Raw genomic sequence first — 18,048 nt, 5'->3', positions numbered from 1 at the left:
ATATATATATATATATATATATATATATAATTTGTTTATTTATTTTTTAAATGGTATATATTTGTCATTAGCTTCCATATATAATTTCTGAATGTTTTGTATGTATCATTTATTCTGCATATTTTTTTAAGGGATTTTAAGGGACAGTAGGATGACAGGAAGGGGGTGAGACATGCGGCAAATTCAAGTCAACCGCGTCGAGGACTAAAGGCCTTCATACATGGGTCACGCTACCCACTGACCACAAGCGCGCCCCTTATTCGGCATAATTTAATGGTTATGCTATTTTTTAAAATGAAAAAAATAAAATAAATATAAAGCCTGAAGATGGTTCATAACTCTTTAGGAACTTTTTTCTCACTACCTTTTAGGAGTTTGTTTCAAGATTGATTGGGGTCAGGATGGGATAGGGTTGAAACATTCAGTCTTTGTCAATTTGCACCTCCCTTCAACTATACTGTGTTGGATTAACCAGAATCAAACACAGACTGTGCCAGTAGGATTTTTCTGACCTTTGCTCATTTGCTTTCTTTATCTAAAATGATAGTTTTCAGAGAAGTTAGAAAGACTCCAAAGGATTGCATTGTGTAAAGATGACAGTAAGAACAAAGATACCAAAAGAAACCTCTACGTTATGTACTCAGCTTTGGAGGTAACACAGCTAACAGCAAAACTGAGGAACGTCTGAGGAAAGTGTTGGCTGTGACAACAATCTGCTGTATTTTTCATAGGTCTGGACTAAGGAGTAGAGATACCAGACTAAACTATTTTCCTCCAAACAAAACATCCAGGCCAGAATAAAATCTCCCAAGGTGGTAAAATTTCTTCTGGTCTGATGGAACCAAACTCGAACTTTTAGGCCATACTTAGAAATGCAATTTTTTTGGCATGGCCATAGAATAAGCAAAGACATATCATGCCTACAGTGAAAGATGGTGGTGATAACATCATACTTTGGGTTACATTTTCAGATGAAACTGAGGTTTTTGTCAAAGGGGACGAAGTCACGACTTGTTCTAAATACCAATCAGTTTTGGCCCCAAACTTTCCAAGGTTATCTTGAAAGCTGGAGATGAAAAGGAGTTTCATCTTTCAGCATCACAGTGAATCCATGTACTGTTTACATGAAAACCAACAAAAAATTAGATTTTGGAATGGCCAAGCCAAAGTCCACAACTAAATCTGACAGGCGATCTGTAGAGTTACCTAAAGGTGGGGAAAAGAGGTCCCCTAAACCTGAGATATTAGAAAAGTTTTGCAAGGTTAGAATATCAAGTCAAGGTGTGGGATGCTGAAAGACTCCTACTGATGAAAATCAAATGCTAAAATGAAGTAAAACGTTCTTTCAGTAAAGTGTTAGTTGTCCTTGGTTCTCTCAATTAGACTGCGTAAGATGGCAGCTACCAATGTCTCAAACAATAGAAAAACACTACATGAGTCATAAGAGCTGCGACATGTCTATTATATATATATATATATATATATATATATATATATATATATATATATATATATATATATATATATATATATATTTATGTGTGTGTGTGTGTGTGTGTGTGAATGAGATTATAAACACTAAAACCTGGCATTTTAACAGAATGTAGTTTTTCTCTACTTTTCATTGTCCAAAATGATTCGATCTGGTAATAGTTGCTGGCATGAAGTGTCGTCCACTGTCTTTGATATTAGCAGAAGTCAAGCTCTCATCCTGCGGCTGCCATGAGATGCTAAACCTTTTTGTTGACAGCTACAAACAAAACACCACCTGCACCCTGTTCAACAGAAGAGGTGGAGGTGGTGTGCCTTTAATCATTTTGTTCCTTATTTGGTCGTTGCTTCAGTCTTTCCCTTTGCTGTTGCTTGGTTGCACAAGTCAGTCATTCATTAAAGCACTAGTGCTGCTCTTTAACTGCTGCTGCTGTTTTCTGCGCTCTGAAGTTTACCAGGCCCTGGCTGTGCAAGCACATTACCTTGTCTTGTGTCTGTACTGGGACAGCGGTGTTGTAAATTAATCTCATAACCATAAATTATGTAAAATATTTGTATATATTTTTAGCAGTGGATGGGAAACTTGATAAATTCTTTAAACTGGATAAGTTCTGTATTAGACTTTAATTAGACTTTAAAAATACCTTTTTTTTTACATTACATGTGTTTTCAGTTATTGTGGGACTCAACGTCGGAGATGTTCTGAAAAATAAGGCAAACAAGCAGACATTTTGTGCATTTGAAATGTTTTAAAGACAATTTAAAATCTTCACAGAATGCAATTCTCCGCCAAATGTCTAGAAGAGGTGGCTTCTGGACAGAACACAGGACACAAAACTTGATTCATAAAGGGAGCCTTTCTAGTAAGATTTCAGATTCCCACTGTAATTAACTGACTGGAGTAAGTGAGTGGAATAAGTGAGTCATACCCACAGCTAACACCGTAAAGCCGAACAAGTAGCTTCCAACTGGCTGGTTATTGCGTCTGCTGTCACTGAAGAGGAAAAAGCTGCACTCCCAAAATGCTAAAAGAACACCCAGTGTTTTTTAACATATTTGGATATTTCATACACATTTTAACAGCAAAGCCGAAGAGCATACTTTTTTAAAAATGTGACACAATGTAATGCAAACCGTAGACATTTTATTTTGTGTTCTTCCTAACTGTTGACGAGAGTCAACGTCGTTGTGAGATCAAAACAGTCCTTTGAAAGAAGGTTGCAGCAGCTTATGAGTCTGGTAAGGGATTTAAAGTAGATGGTAAGATGGTAAGCTTCAAAAGAATCTGAAGTCCACCATTCCACTGGATGAAAAATAGCCTAAAAGTGGAGGAAATTCATTCAGCAACACCCCAAGGTATAAGAAAGTTCACCATGAGCGCAGACCACAAGATGCTAAAATCATGGTAGTGTTTTGGATGAAACAGCACTCTGGTGAAGTCTTTCAACAAGACACCTGTGCACACACAGCACATGAATATGGTTTGTCTTTGTCATGTAGGGTCACCCAGCCTTTATCCAGTAGAACATGTGACGGACCAGCTCAGCCATAAACGCTCATCTGCTGCACCTCCAAGGCCAGTTACAAAAGCTGTAGGATCCCTGGGAGTTTATTCATTTAATTCCTTTATATTTAGTTTCTCACTTATTTCGTGGTTTCTGTTGCCTGTGTGTTCTAGTTTATTTCCCCGAGATCTCTGTCTGTTTTCTCCTTGGTTTTGTCTTTTTCTGCCTTAGTTCAGCTCATTTCAGTTTAATTCGTCGCCCGGCCTCAGTCCCCTGCTTTTATCATCTTCCACTCGTGCTTCAGCATTTAAGCTTGTGATTTGTCATTGTTCACTGCCAGATTCTTTCATTCAACTGCAATGTCCTCTGGTTCTCTGTCACGTCTCCTTGTTTCTCCACCCAGGCTTCATGTCCTGTTCACCATGTGACACATCATTTTTGTGAGTCTATATTTTATTATACTATCTGACACGTTAATGCCTGAACTTGAATCCTTCTCACAACCTTCTGCTATGAGACCAACTCTGTTATCTATCTGTCATATTGTAACTATTGCAGTACAGTCGCCTGACCTTCCAAGACATACAGTTTTTTTTTTAGCTTCCAGAAGTCCACCGATGCCTTACGATGGACTTGTGACCTGAAAGTGATGTAGGCTACTTCAAGTGTTCATTGGGCAAGAGGAAGCCTGCTCTCACACAAGCCCTCCTCCCTCCAGAAACCCTGCATTTATAAGTTGGTCTAGACTGGATATTCTCAAATTGTGGGGCGCGACCCTCAGGAGGGGCATGAAGCCATGACAAGGGGCGGTGCAAGAAAAGCATTGATTTTTTTTTTGTCCCGAAAATACAGCAGGTGGTCCAGTTAAAAAGGTCAATGGGGACATTATGGATAAGTCTTGCTAAATAGGACCACAGCACCATCTGCTGCTTGGTCTGTATCTGCAGTCAGTATGAGTAGCAAGGGATTATGGGTAATCTTTATAATAGATTTCCTGCATCGAGATAATGTAGTTAAGAATGTCTGTGCAGTGCACAAATAATATTTTTATAACCTTCTAAAAGAACATAACACTTAATATATAATAGATTGTAGTCTATTTTAGGTCTCTGTATTTTACTGATGATAAGGTTCGTGTAGGGTGACCAGATCCCAAAAAAGCCAATGTGGGACAACATGATGCTTGTGAGGGACATCTCTGTTTCCAACATTTTTCCTGCCTAACACACTTGGGCTCGCTAAGTAAGTCCTCCTCACCACAAATGATAAAATTGTAATTAATCTTACTTTAGCTAGAGCAGATTTGAATTGTTTTTGCTGTAGATGTTTGGGCGCTGTACACAATTTATATTCAATGTACTGTTTTGATAGGTACATCATTTTACAGGCCAAGAAATTCCTATCAGAACTTTACACTAAATCTGCCCTGTAAGACAGTTGGAAAGTTGCCACAGGCTCTCTGGCTGTGTCCACATATGCAATTTGTTGCTTTAGCCCAAAAGCCCGCAGATGCAAGTTGGCTACCTTGTGTGATTAATCTAATATTATTGGTATTTGATTTAAAAACGTTTATGTGCAGCAATGTGCTATCAGTATTTTGGGGGGATTTAACAACACGGAGGTTTAGTTAGACCATATTTAGATCTGCATGGTTTCATTAGAGGTTTTTATTTTCCTTCATGGTTTTATTAAACAAAGTTCATGAAAGTAGTACTTATTTTCAGTATTTACTTTGGCTAACTGATTGTAATACATTACAGCTTAAGAATCCACATGTGTAAAAAATGAAATTAATACACACATATGTAAACCCCAACCTCCTTTTTACAAACTTCAGTCAAGTAAAATTCACATTATTTTCATCCTTTAACTCTGTAAGACAGTGACTTGCAGTTCATCTGGTTAAGGGACGTAATTTGTTTGTACGTAGTTCTTTTTTTCTGATTTTGATCTTTTTCTGGCAATGATCGAGTCTGGGTGTGGCTAGTGAGACTGAATCAAAAAAAGTGTATTTTTTTTCTGGTTCTAGCAAGGGGAATAGGGGAATAATTTATGGGGCAAGTCTGATTTGGAAGCTTTTTCCCCTTAAACCGTTATTGGAAAACTGCATTTTTTTTACCGCATTTATTTGATGACTTGAAATATTTAAGTTTGACAAAAACAAAAACAGAAGCCTATGAGAATGGAAATACTTTCTTTCACAGCTGCAGCAACAAATGCATAGAGAAGTGGTTTTCAAATGTTTTTTAATTAGTCGCGTATCCACCTACACCCTAGAAATGCAAGGCCGATATACAATTTTCAATTTTTACAATTCAAATATTTGAATTGTTCGAAAAACAAAATCAAGGCATAAAAGTGCAAATAAGTATAACATAAATAGCTACACGTTGTTTTAAGATAATTTTAGAAAGACACAAACATAGATTTAAATGCACGTCACACCCCAAATTACAGCCTAATTTATTTAGATCGCAAGACACAAAGTTGGCCAAATGTAACACTTTTAACACTCCCATTCTCCCACTTGTTTGCTTTTTCTTACTATTGTACCACAGATATAGTCTTGTATAGCCGTTCCTTACAGTTATAAAGATCATACATATGTCTATCCTTGATCTCACAGGGCTGATAAACAACACAAGACTTGATCTGAACATACTTAGCTTAACTCACATCCCGCAGAAGTACCGACTAACACCATGATTGTTTTTTGTGCACACCAATTGTCGATGTGTATCCAAGGTGCTTCCATAACCACTCTGCAATGCTTTTGTCAGAAATCATTATAACTGGAATATGGTACATTGTTACATGTCATATGTGCTCTACAAATAACACAAATTCAGCAATTTGCCACCAGGAATTACAAACCATATTCCTAGTAAGAGATAAAAAAAAAGCTATGTTAAGTAAAGTTTAAGAATCAAAGCTATATGTGTGTGTGTCCCACTCACCAGCTTTCAGTCAGTCTTTTCAGTCTGTCCTGCTGCAGACATTCACTCTCCTGGTGCAGAGCAGCAACTGACGAGATGATGTATGTATGTGTCACACTAAGTAAAAGGAGACACTAGCAACAGCAGTCAAGGTTCTGCAGACTGACTTCTCTCCTTGAACAAAGAAAAGTGATGAAAGAGAGAGATAGAAGGCTTGTCGTCAGGCAGGTCTAAGAGATGGTTAATCCACCACAGCAGCAACGGCAGCTCAGGAGAGTTGCAGAGAGGCAGAACAGGAAAGGTTCACAGAGATGAACGCACAAGGTGAAGCACTATAGCAACCCGGCTCTTCTGCATCGCCGATTTGTCTTTTCATTTAAGAGGCTCTAATTCAGCAAAGGCTTGCTAATGGTGAAAGTAGACACACAGGACTTTCAATAGTTCCGCTCAGAAAGGAAAATAATTTCATCCAGTTTATCAATGACATCTCCATGACAACCATCAAAGAGGCCGAATGACGGCACACATTGTAATTGTGCTGGAGGAACTGTTCTCTCTGTGTGGGAGTGTGTACGCACCTGTGTGAGAACCAGAACCTGACTGTTTACTTTAATCTGCATGAAATCAAAAACGAACGGTATTTAATAGTTGACATATCAACACACACACACACACGCACACACACACACACACACACACACACACACACACACACACACACACACACACACACACACACACACACACGCTCTAAATTCAACTCGGCTTGCTAGATGTATTGTAAATTTCTGTTTAAATTGTTTTTGGGCAAGATATTTAGCGTAAGAGTGCCAGAGGTATGAACCATTGTGGCGTGTAAACAAAACAGACCTAATTTATAGACAAAGCTATTTTAATCCCTGCTTATGATTTACTTTGACTCCCCTTAAGGTTGAGTCAAAGTAAATCATGCTGTATCTCATAGAACTGGTGCCTTGCAACAAGAGGGTCGTTGGTTCTAATGCTGGCCATGTGATTTTCTGCATGGAGGTTGCATGTTTTCATGAGTGCATGATTGTCTTCTGCTGGGATGGATTGTTGATCTATATTGTACACTTCCTCTTGCCCATTAACTGGCAAGGTTGATAACCCTGTTTCCTTTATATTGAATTGAAAATGCTAACTTTTTTTTCAGGGACAGAAGTGACATCTGGTGGTGTAATTGCAGACAGCAACCAGCTTCATACTCACTGCTTCGCCTTTTCAGGTACATCTCAAAAATGCTAATATTGTTGAAAAGCTCAAACTTTCACTCAAACCATGAAACCAATGCATTATATAGATTAATTATTCATAGATAGAAATATTTCAAGCATTCATTTCTTGTAATTTTTATTATGGCTTAAAGGTAACAAATTTAAGTGTATCATAAAATTACAGAATTGGGAAAAATTTAAATATTAAATACTCAAGTTGTCATCCCCTTATTAGCTACTTAACTCAAAATACCTGCAAAGGTTTCCTGAGCCTCTAAATCAGTAGTTTCAAACTCCAGTGCCCGTATTCACAAAGAATCCTGAGCCTAAAAGTAGCTCTTAGTGACGTTATTTTAGGAAAAATCTTAGAATTTCCAAAATTCCAAGATATTTCTTAGAAATTGACCTTAGCAAGAAAAAAGTGATTCACAAAGCCTTTTAGACCTTAAGAGAGCTCCTAAAGTGACAAAACGTTAGGAGCAGTGAGGAGGACTTTTAATGAGGCTATGTCTGAAGCAGGGAAGATGGTGGAAACAGAGCGAGCTGATTCTTTGTAAATTATATATAATTTACAAAGAATATACAGGACTGTCTCAGAAAATTAGAATATTGTGATAAAGTTCTTTATTTTCTGTAATGCAATTAAAAAACATGAAATGTCATACATTCTGGATTAATTACAAATCAACTGAAATATCGCAAGCCTTTTATTGTTTTAATATCACTGATTATGGCGTACAGCTGAAGAAAACTCCTAAATCCTATCTCAAAATATTAGAATATTTCCTCAGACCAAGTAAAAAAAAAAATTATAACAGCAAAACAAAATCAAACATTTGAAAATGTCCATTAATGCACTCAGTACTTGGTTGGGAATCCTTTTGCTCAGATGACTGCATCAATGCGGCGTGGCATGGAGGCAATCAGCCTGTGGCATTGCTGAGGTGTTATGGATGCCCAGGATGCTTCAATAGCGACCTTTAGCTCATTTGCATTGTTGGCTCTGGTGTCTTTCAGCTTCTTCTTCACAATACCCCACAAATTCTCTATGGGGTTCAGGTCAGGGGAATTGGCAGGCCAATCAAGGACAGTAATGCCATGGTCAGTACACCAGTTACTGTGAGAATCTGATGTCGTCTCTTAACCACTACTAAAGTTCCTTAAATGATTAAATTAAATCATTTAAGGGACTTTAACCACTACCATACTTGTGATTTAGTTTACTGAACCAAGCTGAGTGTTTTTCAAGGCTCAGGAAACCCTGCAGTGTTTCGAGTTAATTAGACGATTCAAGTGATTAGTTGAATAGCCTACTAGTATACTTTTTCACGATATTCTAATATTTTGAGATAGGATATTTGGGTTTCTTCAGCTGTACGCCATAATCAGCGATATTAAAACAATAAAAGGCTTGCGATATTTCAGTTGATTTGTAATGAATCCAGAATGTATGACATTTCATGTTTTTTAATTGCATTACAGAAAATAAAGAACTTTATCACAATATTCAAATTTTTTGAGACAGTCCTGTACATATAAAAGAGAGGCTGCACAGTGGAACAGTGGGTGGCGCTGTTGCAATGCATCAAGAAGGTCCTGGGTACAAGTCCTACCCTTGCCCTGGATCTTCCTGTATGGAGTTTGCATGTTCTCCCTGTGGGTTCTCTCTGGGTACTCTGGCTTCCTCCTACAGTCCAAAAAACATGAATGTTGGGTTAATTGACCTCTTAGGTGTGTGTGTGTGTGTGTGTGTGTGTGTGTGTGTGTGTGTGTGTGTGTGTGTGTGTGTGTGTGTGTGTGTGTGTGTGTGTGTGTGTGTGTGTGTGTGTGTGTGTGTGCATGAATGGTTGTTTGTCCTGTTAGTCTCTGTTTTGTCCTGCGATAGACTGGCAACCTGTCCAGGTTGTACCCCGCCTCTCGCCCATTGACAGCTGGAGAGAAGCACCAGCACCCCTCTTGACTCCAGCAGGGATAGTTGTGTTAGAAAATGGATAGATGTATAAAAGAGGTCAGAAAATATTTTCTGTATTGCATGATGTCAGTCATCTAGAAATGTGTATGTGTAATGCATTCTCCTAGCTTTTGATGACTGTACGCAGTGCTCCACTTTCCAGGTTGGTACGTAAAAGTACCAAGACGCACAGTGAAAAAGGTGCATCTGCGGCAATCTGATTCACAGTGTGCCTATTTGTGGCATGACCAATTTAACTTTTAACACTCCTTTATTCTCCTCCCAGAGATGACCGGACAGAAGTGCTGCTGTTTGTTTTTATTATCTTTTTTTTTCTGTATTTCACGTTGGTCATTTTGCCAAATACGACCACTTTACACAAGCAGGTAATCCCAGTAAAATGGTGACAGGTGAGTGCACATTAATATCAAATAGACAAATGCAGTGAATTGACTGCCGAGTAAACATAAAAATAAGCAAATCAAGATGAGGATCTCAATAAGGTGATTCAAAAGATTTTGATGCTATGTGACGTTCAATAAGTTTTGCTAGTTTTTAATATCATGAGACACTAATTTCTCTCCTTTGATCACTGGGAGCACATTTGTGTGTGTGTGTGTGTGTGTGTGTGTGTGTGTGTGTGTGTGTGTGTGTGTGTGTGTGTGTGTGTGTGTGTGTATTTTTCTTGTACAATCAACCAATCACAATTCTTAAAAGACAGCGTCACACCGAACAACAGGGTCAATCAGACCTCCTCACTAAAATAACAATTCTGTCATTTCCTTACTCAGGAAATCACTCTATCTGAATCACTCTTAAGCTAAGACTCCAAGGTAGGATTTTTTAGGCTAAGATTGGAGCTCTCTGACAGGCCTCTGAGAATCTTTGTGAATACGGACACAGTCCTCCAGGGCTGGTGTCCTGCAACTTTTAGATGCATCTCTGCTTCAAAACACCAGACTCCAATATTAGCTCATTAGCAGAGCTCTGCAGAACTTGTCTCCATGCCAGTGAAGTAGTTTATCCATTTGATTCAGGTGCAAAGGTTTAGGGACACATCTAAAAGTTGAAGGACGCAGGCAAGTTAACCCACTGCCCTGCATGTTTTAGGTGTGTCCCTGCCTCCACACACCTGACCTAAATAAACCGGCGATGAAGAGAACTCTGCAGCCCTGGATGGCTGCTGAAGAGTTAATAAACACATTTATGCTTTATGATTGCACCATGACCCATGAGCCTTGCTAAACCCGTGGATTTGTTTACATTGCTTCTGACACCCAGTGCATGACAGCTTGTTGCTTGCCTTGTTGAGGCAAGGTTGTCTCTCAGACTCAGACTAAGCCCCAGCCACCCTGTCTGTTTCTCTACAGTAAGTAAGCCAGCTCACGTCACCGTCAAGATCTCCAGCTTTCTTCCTGTCTTCACCAAGTCTTTGTTAATAAACCTTTCAAAGGGCAACACTGGGTCTGGCTTGAATATCGGCTTCCCTGTCTGTCTACCGCATTACAGCACCAGCAACAGTGATAGCCAGAGCCTTGAGGGGATTGTCAAGCAAAATCCATTCAAGAAGCCTCACATGCACTTAGGCTGGAGTCATCGCATGAAAACACACTACACACAGTCCAGTCCCATTCAGAACCAGAAACAACAGAAGCATCTAACAGAAAAAAAGAACTGTGGTTCATAGTCCTATTTTCAGATGAAAGTAAAGTATTTTCAAGAGGAGGGAGAAAGACGCGTTACAGCATGTGCATGAGTGATTTGTATGTACTAGTAGTGGTATACTTGGCAAATGCTTTGCGTTTACGCCATATGCGTAAAGCTTTTCTCTTTTAGGGGGACTTCAAAGGTATACAAAAGAAACAGCCTCCATGAATTCCAATCTATGATGGTCACACACTTAGGTAATTGAAATAAAATGTGTTTCTTTTCCTTTGTTTCAGTTAGAGATCTTATGTTAGAGTTCCAGATCTGATGTTTTTAAGATTTTAAATAGGGAGACGAAATTAAACTAAAAAAGTTGTGTTTTTCATTGTTTGTTTACCACCATATAAAAGAAAATCAGCAAGAATTTTATTTCCTATTTGGTAATATATATATCAAATTCCATAAGCACATTTTATTTTTTATTTTTTAGTCTCTGGATTGTGATCAGATAATCCAATCCAGCAACCAAAATATTCCCGGACAGCTCCAATGGACTCATTTAGCAACAGACTAATGGAAGACCTTCACACTTTAGCATATTGAGACAATATTGTTGCTCAGATAGTTCCTTAAGGGTTAGGTAACTGTTTGCCTTTGAACCACACAGCGGTCAACTCTGATGCTTCCCGGCTACCTCAACCTGCAAAGAACAGAGTAAAATGGCCTAAAATGAACAGCAACAAGTAGTGGCAGCAGCTGGATGAGGACCTGTGTTAGATTCTTGAAAGTACTTTGGTAGGGGCAGCAGAACAGAAGATGGCAACGATGATCATCTCCAGGCCAAAAGCCACCCACAGTCACTTTAGGGAATGGCTGTAGGTAAAGCATCATGCATGTAAAGCATCATGTGATGTATTCAACAAGTTAATTGACTTAATACATAATTGAAACCATTCAACATAAGTGACAAAATATTGCGTGTTTATTACCACAGATCACACACCAGACATGTAGCAGATTATTCTGATTCCAGTTACCATCTATCTGTAAATGTTGCGGTTAGCTTTGGTTTATATATGTATATATATATATATATATATATATATATATATATATATATATATATATATATATATATATATATATATATATATATATATATATATATATATATATATATATATATATATATATATATACACCAACTAACGTGTTATTTGGTATTTTACCCTGTTCAGTGAAACTGTTCGGAACCCTTGAATGGATGCAAACTGGGCAGCAAAAATGTCTCATGCTGAGACACTATGTCAAAAGTCAAAAGGGAGAGTTCTGAGGAGTTTACACCTGATATTTCTGGAGCAGGTGCATCCCAGATTTGATGCCAAACAACAATTCGTGTACATCATACAAATACCAAAGGAAACCCAGTGTTTGGCTAGCCGACTCTGACCTACTCTAGAACAGAAATATTTGGATGTTCTCTGAGGTCTCTCATTCAGTTGAATTCAGGGTTTTCTACATAAGTCCTTTAGTGAAGAGATGTCTCATTTTATTCCCAAATGTATATTTCATTATTTGGTTTCTGCAAATGTGCATTAGTAAATCCCGTACAAATGTCAAGCAGCCTGAATGCATTGCATTCTGGTAGTCCTGAACCCCTTTTGCTCCTTCTCTTCTTCCTCTTACATTCTTAGCTGGAGACATGTTGGCTACACTGCAGATTCTCACCAGCTGGTGGAGCTTTGGTCCCAGGCTCTCAGCCATCACAGCCAGATTCTATCCCATTATTCATATCAAATCTGATCAGCTGGTCATCTCTTCCAGATGCTTATACAGTAATGGTAATATAAGGCTCCTTTAGGCATGCTTATTTGGAGCAAATAAGTTATTCTATTCATGCCTATTCTTTCAGTAGTGGTTCCTCCTACTTGTCCACCCTATCCTACATGAATCGCTCTGCATCCTCTGGTCCTCTCACACTGCTGGAATCGTGTCCATGGATTTAAAGGAAATAAATGGGCGTTCAAAACCTGGTTTGAGTCCTGGTTTTTCACAAGGCCCCCAAATTATTTATTTTTTCACAGCAAAAACTGAACTAAATCTAAGTATAATTTTCGTTAAATTAGCGTAATTGTCCTTGATTTGAGCAGGTAAATAAGTTCTGCCAATGGAATAAGTATTTTGATACCTAAGATAAGATAATTAGATATACTGCACTTGAAATAAGGTGATGGAGATGATTTGTTCCTATTTTAAGTAGAAAAATCTTGTTCCGTTGACAATCTTTTTTTCAGTGTGGTTTGCTTGAGTCCCAGTCTTAAAAATGCCTTTGCCTTTCCAGACAAACAGATGTCAGAGGCTTTGTTTCTCATCTGCTCTTGAATTTCTTTAGATCAGGGCAAACTGTGTTACTTTTTGAGCTATTTTAGCCTACTCCATGTTTTCTAAGATTTTAGCAGCAATCAGGGGTGGCATGGCTCATGATGGGGTACTCAGTTTTCTCAAAAAGGTAGCCAATAATATGTTTTAACAAGGGACACAATTAAATTTTTTTTACATCATACTACATCAGTTTGGATCACTGTTTCACTTACTAAATGAACTCATCATTTGAAAAGTACTTTTATATTTAATCAGGTTATCCTTGTGTGATAATCTTTTATTTGATGATCTGAAACATTTCAGTATTTTTTTTTACACCACTGTATTTGTGGTGCTGCCACAATGTGCGTTAATTTGGGTGTATCAGTTGGAGGCTACAGTATGGTCCAATGATGAATTATTGAGCCTGTAAGTCCAGGCTCAACAGGGCAGCGCAGTTTTGAGGACAAAGGCAAGTGGAGGCAAAGCAGAAAAAGCTGATGGAGGATGGAGGTAAGTTACACACAGAGATGTTCCAATCTGGTAAAAAGGGTGAGTCATGATGAGAAAATGTACTTCAGATGCCCAGCCTGAAGAATGAAGAGCTATGTATGCCCACAGTGGATAATGGCAGCAGCACACTGAGGAAAAAAGTTTAATAATCAGCACATCACAAGAAAGGCGTTCATTTAACACTTAAAATTCACAAAAAAAGTGCAGAGTTTGTAATTAAAAAGGTGATGTGTTCTTGAAGAATATATTTCCCACGTTTTGTCCTATAGAGGAAAAGCCAACGTGATAAAACCAGCCTTCTATCAGGACTTCTGGGAAGGTTCACCACTTTTTCAGTGTTTTCGGTGCTGATTCAGTGCAATGCCTGTGTTTTCTGGCAGGAAGGAGAGGGGAAAAGAGAAATAAAGCCATGCAGGTGTTTGAACATGTTATTTTCTATCTAGAGAGCTCATTGAGCCATTTGGATGTCAAATGAACACTAAGCAGGAGATATTGTCATTGGAAGTACTTTGCCTTGTTCTCACATACTGTATGTAGTAAAAATATGTTGAAGTAGTGCTACTCCTACTTGAGTACAATTTTTTCCTACTCGACCCACCTCTGTATACAAACATGTTTCTGGTTACACAGGTTCTTGATCTGATAAAGAATCATTAAACTTTCTCTCACATGCAAATGTCTATTTGCTAACTCTTAGCTCTCAGGGAGTATCTGGACATCAATGTAAAGTTCACAGTTTTACACCGTTCTGTAAATAGACTGCTGTTCTTTCACTTTTTTTAACTCGAAGATGAGGTTCTGGGTCCAGATATATATAAGGACTTGACAAAGTGTCTGAGTTGTAAAATTTCACCTTCCCCCTCAGTTTGCTTGCTGGGTAACTTAGATGAAAGCACTGTGGTTCCATGCTTTTAGCTTCTTAGGAAGTGTTGTTGGTGCATTCTACTATTTGAACAATTGTTTGTGACAATAAAGATTCTTGATTCTTTATGTATCACTGTATTGTTCTTTTTAATATGTACACCACATCATCCTTTTATCAAACAACAGCCCAACTCATAATTTTAACTCTTTTTCTTGTACCCCCCCCCCCCCCCCCCCCATTAATGTGACCCTATTTATGTAACAATTTTTAACAACAGAAATTGCTCCTTGTAACTTCTTTACAATACATCCTACATTTATTCCTCTTTTCCACTCTGCCCCATCATCCGTAAAATGTGAAAAACCCATTCCACCCATATAGCCCTTAAACACATCATTAACAACCACTGAAAACAATTATGAACTTACTATACTTCCATGATGGGTACCATTTTTTATCGTCAAACTTCCAGAATAATCCTTCCCTATCCTTGTATTTGGTTTCAATCTAAAAACTCTCAATCCATCTAATCATACAACCAGTTATACCCATTCTTCTAATTTTGATTAACAATTCTTCTCTCCACATCATATCCACATCATCTCCACATCACTACACTCTTTATTCACCTGCTCTTTTCAAATTTTTTGCCTCAAATATAGTACTCGATCCATTGTATTTCTACCTCTCTTAGAACCACTTGGTTATATTGATACAAGTTTTTTATTTTCAATGTAATATGCTAACCTTGAGCTTATCATTCTCTCTAATATTTTACAGATGTTGGATGTTAATGTCATAGGCCTAAGGTTTCTTGGTTTTGTCTCATCTTTCCCTACTGGCCAAATAGGTATAATCACTTCCTCCTTTCAACTTAATGGTAATTCCACATTCTCCCAGACTAAGGTATGTAATCCAAAAAAATGTTTTAGATGATTCACTTACATTGGTTACCATTGCATAACAAACTTGATCTTTTCCTGGAGCAGATAATCTGGAATTCAACTCTGTCATTGTAAATGGCATATTCAATTAATCGTTTGTGTTTTCTATGTGCTGCAATATCTCCCTGTTCTCCAGAATTGCCTGTTTTCTTAGTTTTTCCCCTTCTTCGTTCATATTATCAGAGCTATGAAAAAGTGATCTGGGTGAAAGGTGCCAGGCCGGAGTGGGGATTTTCACAAGCCTCCAGTTGAGCACCTTGATTTTGAGTTTTCCCCAGTGGGTTAGAGTCACCTCTTTCTGACTTCAAGTTACAAGAGGGCTGACCATTTTCTGTGCTTTTGCACTAAACAGCAGTTCAGATTACCTGACCTTCCTGGAGTCTTTGAATGGTGTCCTGGAAGGGGTGCCAGCTGGCGATTCAGTGGTGCCCCAAGTAGACTTTAATGCCCCACTGGACAATGAAGATGTTACCTTGAGGGGTGTGATCGGAAAAAACGACTTCCCGGATCTGAACCCAAGAAATGTTGGTTCTTTTTACATTATGTTGTAATTTCTTATATTCAATCAAATTCTGAGAGTAAATAATTATTTTTAATAATTGAAAAGCTTTATTCCGGTTCTCAATTGTTTTATTACATTATTTGTCCACCAGGGAGCAACATTCCTTTCCCCTTTCTTCTGTATCAGTCCCACTCTGCAGAGCTAAAACTCAAATTCTGCACACCATTTATATTATACCTCTAAAATTGGCTTTGTTTCAGTCATTATAAGGCAATAGGCCACTTCCTATAGTTGTTTCTTTGTTTAACTGCCATGAACAAACACCTGCTAGTGATTCATGTGAGACTGACTGCTGACTGTATTATTCCTACAATTTACTCTGGTTCCACTCCCATTATTCAGATATACCAAATTTCAAACTTCCATTAATTTCTTAATATCTACCCTTGATTATTATTGATTATTGTGATTGCTCCATAATGTGCTATGCCCATTAAAGTCCCCACACCAAATTACTTTACCTTCTAATTACCTGCCGAGTTCCTTCCTTAAAATTGTACGAAAGACTATTACATGGATTGTAAAAATGTATTATTATGAAACCTTTTTTTCTAGATTTAATTGATAATATATTCTAACTCTCTTCCTTCCTTTGCGACATGGTGGACAGGGGTTAGCACTTTTGCCTCACAACAAGAGGGTTTGAGTCCCATCTCTTATTTACTGTAATTGTTCCCAGGATATATCCATTAAGCCAAAAACACCCCATTTCTGCTCCTTATAAACAACATAATCATCTGAACTGTAACTATGAGTAAATTCCTGTCTGCCTTTGGTCTGTTGTTGGAATATACCAAACTTTTCCCATTTCAGGAAAACAGCTCAGAATTGCTTGATTAGAACTGCTTTTCTTCTAACCTCACATCCCCAATAGGTAACCATGTTCTCAGGGCCATGGGGGTGTCGTGGCCAAGTGGTTATAGCAGTGCAGTTGCAGTCAGAGAAGGTTGCAAGTACCCAGTTCGATCCCCAGTGCCGGCACTCTGGGTCCCTGAGCAAGACCCTTAACCCCAGATTGCTCCCCGGGCACTGCACGTGGCAGCCCACTACTCCCCAAAGGTGATGGGTTAAAAGCAGAGAACAAATTTCGTTGTCAATGTATGTTTCAATGACAATAAAGATGATATTACTATTACTTTTACTATGTAAGAAGCCCTCATCTATGCTGCTTTCTGGTTTTTTTGCACACGATCTGGGTGGATTTCACGACTACGAGCCTTGCCTAGTCCATTGGACTATCTATGCATGACCCAAGCCTGTTTCCCAGACTTTCACCTTGCCCACCATTCTGCTGATCACATTCTGCTGTCAGAAGCCAGTTCTTCACCGTCAGGATCCCTATCTTGCTCTAGCAGAGTTTTCCTGCCTATTTCAGGTTTTTCATCATTAATAAATATTTTAAATCCAACATCCTGTCTGGCTTGAATAGCGGGTTCTCTGTCCGCTCTGATGTTACACACCCAGGTTCTGGACCTGATCAGTTGTTTCTAGCTGTAGTAACTAAAGCTGTGTTGTAAGTCTTGATCGCTCCTATTTTGGTCCAGAAATTATTACTTATTTTTTTTATTTTATTCAGCTGAAGAAAATTATTCCACATCAATGCACTGTTTTCTTCTAGGCATTAACTCAGCGCTTGAATGGGATCATAGTCACTTTGTGACATTGCATCCGCATAGATAACTTATCCTGTTGTTTGTTACAATCTAAGCTCGGGAGAGCATGTAGGTATTGAATAGGAGGGGCCCAAAGATAGAACCTTCAGGAATCCCACATGTGGTTTTTGTGTTCTCTGATGTAAATTTGTCTACTGACACAAAAAGTCCATGTTCTTCAAGTAGGATTTAAACCAGTTGAAAGCTGTACCAGAACAGCTGAGCCATTTTCCAGGGACTCTAACAGAATGGAGTGATCAACTGTGTTGTTTAGACTCAGGTCTAACAATACCAGCACTGTGGTATTAGCATTTCTACAATTTGCATTTATATGGAAGTTATTGAACACCTTCCCAAGGCAAGCTTCTGTACTGTAGTGAGCACGA

At 38.4% G+C, this 18,048-nt stretch overlaps 1 protein-coding gene across 1 annotated transcript in view; it reads right to left on the bottom strand.

The window, feature by feature from the left end:
* The window catches only part of ankrd34ba (ankyrin repeat domain 34Ba), a 49,485-nt gene that overhangs the window by 4,762 nt on the left and 26,675 nt on the right, over window positions 1–18,048 (bottom strand). The window contains exon 2 of the mRNA XM_036140633.1: window positions 5,954–6,106. The gene's annotated coding sequence lies outside the window, so the exon portion shown is untranslated. The remainder of the gene's footprint in view (window positions 1–5,953; window positions 6,107–18,048) is intronic.

This window comes from Fundulus heteroclitus, chromosome 8 (assembly GCF_011125445.2).
Source record: "Fundulus heteroclitus isolate FHET01 chromosome 8, MU-UCD_Fhet_4.1, whole genome shotgun sequence".
Taxonomy (NCBI): Eukaryota; Metazoa; Chordata; class Actinopteri; order Cyprinodontiformes; family Fundulidae; genus Fundulus; species Fundulus heteroclitus.
The sequence above is the reverse complement of the archived record's forward strand: the minus strand, read 5'-3'. Positions and strand labels throughout refer to the sequence as shown.